Genomic DNA, 4337 nt, shown 5'->3' on the forward strand with positions numbered 1-4337 from the left:
TGTGGACTGTGATGGTCTGTTGTTTCCAAGGCATTGTGACGTTGTTGAATTTAGATTTCTGTTAACTGTTTGTGAAGAGCAGCCAAGGGTGGTTCAGGCTCTTCTTGGTGGTTTTTTATTGTTGGCCACCGTGCACAGTCTTCCGTGCAGTCCCTGGCTAGCAGGGTGAGTTTGGGTTAATTCTTATGTCCTACCACCACTTGGAAATCTACAAGCCCTGTCGTCTGTGCCGTCAGGGTCACTCAAGCAGCTGGCAGACTGCAGCTCCGTGTGTCTCCTTTTTTGGTATTTTCAAGCAAATTCTTCTGCTAGTTGGGATTTAGTCCACTTTTGTATCCTTCCCTTCAAGGCTCAGGGGTCCAAGATTATCTTCTGTGTCTGTGTTAATTGGTTTTCCTTTTCTTTGTTGAAGAGCGTCTGTGTAGTCCTTCTGCCTAGTCTGCCATCTTGCTGGAACTCTAGCGAGTTTCTCTTCTTTTTGCAATCAAGAATACTGGTTGAGATTCCATTATCATTTTTTTAAAGACTAGAAAAAACTAATCATCAACTTTATATATAAAGGAATGAAATTCTGGGTAAGTAAAGTAGTACTAAAGAACAAAGTAGGAATTCTCACACTTCCCAGTCTCAAAATCTTTGTATAGCCATGGTAGGTAAAACAGCCTGGTACTGGTACAATGATAGACACATATATCAAAGGAACAGAGTTGAGAACCCAGAGATAAATCCATCAACCTTTGGACAGTTTATCTTTGACAAAACGTTAAAATCCAGTAAATGAAGAAGAGATAGGCTCTTTAATAAAACTAGCAAAACTGGCAAACCTAGTTACCCATTTGCAGAAAAATGAAACAGGACCCATATGTCACACCACATGCAAAAACTAACTCAAGATGAATCGAAGACCTAAGTGTGAAACCTAAAACTATACAAATGATGGAAATAAAAATAGGGACAACTTCTTGTTGCTGTTAGATGCTGTTGAGTTGGTTCCAACTCATAGCGACTCTGTGGGCAACAGAACAAAACAGTGCCCGGTCCTGCGTCATCTTCACAGTCATTGCTTTACTTGAACCCATTGTTGCAGCCACTGTGTCAGTGTAACTCATTGAGGGTCTCCCCCTTTTTTGCTGACCCTCTACTTTACCAAGAATGATATCCTTCTTCAGGACCTTGTCCCTCCTCATCACATGGCCAAAGTAGGAGAGACAGAGTCTCTTCTAAGGAGCATGCTGGCTATATCTCTTCCAAAACAGATTTGTTCATTCTTCTGTTAGTTCATGGTATATTTAATATTTTTCACCAACACCATAATTCAAATGCATCAATTCTTCTTTGGTCTCCCTTATCCATTGCCCAGCTTTCACATGCAAATGAGCAGATTGAAAATACCATGGCTTGGGTCAGGAACACCTTAGTCTTCAATGTGACATCTGCTTCTTAACACTTTAAAGCAGTCTTTTGTAGCAGATTTGCCTAATGCAATACATCATTTAATTTATTGACTGTTGCTTCCTTGGGTGTTGATTGTGGACCCAAGTAAAATGAAATCCTTGACAACATTTATCTTTTGTCTGTTTATCATAATGCTGCTTATTGGTCCAGTTGTGAGGATTTTTGTTTCTTTATGTTGAGGTGTAATCCATACTGAAGGCTATAATCTTTGATGTTCATCAGTAAGTGTTTCCAGTCTTGTTCACTTTTGGTAAATGTGGCTGTGTCATCTGGATATTGCAGGTTCTCTATGAGCTTTCCTCCAATCCTTATGCTGCTTTCTTCTTCATATTGTCCAACTTCTGAGATTATTTGCTCAGCATATAGATCAACTGGGTATGATGAAAGGATACAACCCTGATGCACACCTTTCCCGATTTTAGGAAAGGCATTGAAAACCAAGAAAGGAGCAAACTTAAGGACTCTAATTTATGATATAAGTAGAGTATCAAGCATAACTAATGCACAAACAGAAGAAGATAAACTAGATGACTGGTTCCTCATAAAATTTAAGCATATGTGCACATCATGAAATTTCTCCAAAAGAATGAAAAGAGAACTGGAAAAAAAAAAAAAAAAGAGACTGGGAAAAAAAATTGGCAATGACATATTTGACAGGCGCCTGAAAATCCAAAAAAACCAAACTCACTGCTATCGAGTTGATTCATTTAAAATTTATAGAAAAGTTCAACAATTAAAAAAAAAGAGAGAGAGAAAAAATCCAATTGAAAAATGGGAAGAAGGCATGAACCAACACTTTACCAAAAAAGACATACAGGCAGTCAACAAACATGTGAAGAAATACTCACAACGATTAACCATTTGAGAGATGGAAATTAAAACAAAGAAATATCATCTCAGCACAGCAATAATAGCAAAGTTAAGAAAAAATAAGAGAAATAACATATGCTGGCAAGATTATAGAGGGATTGGAACTTTCTTCCACTTTTGATAGGATTGTAAAATGGCACAACCACTATGGAAAATGATATGGTGCTTCCTTAAAAAGTTGGAAATAGAATTACCATATGATTCAGCAAGCCCATTACTAGGTAAAAATCCTAGAGAAACAAGACCCATTACAAGAATACATATATTCATACCCATGTTCATCACAGCCTTATTAACAGTAGCAAAAAGATGGAAACAAACTCGATGGCACATAACAAGAACAACATAAAGCATATAGCATATAGGGGCAAAGTTCTCAAACCTTCTTATCCACAACCAAACACTTGGCTAAATGAGTCACTGGATTTGGGGACTTAGAACCACAGTTTCAAGGGACATCTTGATTTATTGTCATAATATAGTCCACAAAGACAAGTACTACATCCTACTTTGGTTAGTAGCAACTGGATTTCAAGAATTTGCGAACAGCCACTTAAGATGCAACTATTGGTCTCTCTGTATCTGGAGCAAAGAAAAGTGAGGAAAATCAAACACTCAAGGAAACAATTAATTCAAAGGACTAATGGACCACATGAACCACATCCTCCACTATCCTGTGACCAGAAGAACTAGATCTTTCTCAGCTAGTACAACTGAGCTCTCTGATCAGGATCACAACAGAAGGTCCTGAAAAGAGAGGGAGAAAAAAAAATGTAGAAAAAAATTAAAAATTATAAAAGAGACCAGACTTACTGGTCTGATAGAGAGTTGTGGAACCCCACAGACTGTGGCCTTTAGACACCCTTCATGCCTGCAACTGAACCTGTCCTCAGTGATCAACTTTCAGCTAAACAATAGACCAGTATAGTAAATAATACCATCAGGAAGGAACATATTTCTCAGTACAATCAACCATATGAGACCAAAACAGCAGCATCTGCTCAAAAACAAAGCTCAGAAGGCAGAAGGGGCAAGAAAGATGGATGAATGGAAATGAGGAACCAAGGGAGAAAATGGAAAAAGTGCTATTACATTAAGGGGTTTGCAACCAATGTCACAAAACAAAATGTGTACAAATTATTGAATGGAAAACTAATTTGATCTGTAACCTTTCAGACAAATCATAATAAAAACTTTAGAAAAGTACTAATTGAGTGGATTTTGGCACTAAGAAATGGGTTTCAAGTGAAACTCCCTTAGGGAAATGGTCATATGCTCTAGGTGCAGCTAAAGATCATGAAAATAATATTACTATTCAATGAGGTAATCTAGAAGCACATTCCCAGTAGTGGCCAAGAAGTTAATTAAATTATCATCAACAGTCACCTTGATTGAAGTGCTTAATGAGGTCAAACTTTTGAGGGATTGCGTTTCTGTTGCCACATAGCCAAATAGTAGGAAAGGGAAATTCAAGGGATGCAGGGCAAAATAGCTAGCTCTAAGTGCCTAAGGAACTTGACTGCTAACCAGAACGCTGGCAGTTCAAACCCACCAGCCACTCCTCGGAAGGAAGGTTGGGCAATCTACTTCCATAGTGATATGCCTCAGAAACCCAAGGAGGAGTTGCTATGAGACAGGGCTGACTGGACGGCACATAACAACAAAGAACAACAACAAAGAATGCTGTACCACTTAAGAGAATAATTTAAATCAAATTAATAAATTCTTGTTCCAGAAATGCACTTAAAATAAGAGATTCCCCATGTCTTTGACAATAGGAACTATATATCTTACTTCACATGGCACAGAGCTAAGGTAACTAAACAAAATCAAACTAAAATTTTGATGCTACATATTCCTGAAATACACTGTTATTTAAATTCACAACCTCACCATGTCTCTTCCTTTAATGTTAGGATATTGATTAGGTAAGAATGGTCCTCAACAATTTATATGGGGATCAATTAGAGTAATTGAAGGACTCTCATTCCCCATTGAGCTTTTATTGATCA

The sequence above is a fragment of the Orycteropus afer genome, unplaced genomic scaffold (genome assembly GCF_000298275.1).
Source record: "Orycteropus afer afer isolate SDZICR_OR568_19922 unplaced genomic scaffold, OryAfe1.0 scaffold00086, whole genome shotgun sequence".
NCBI lineage: Eukaryota > Metazoa > Chordata > Mammalia > Tubulidentata > Orycteropodidae > Orycteropus > Orycteropus afer.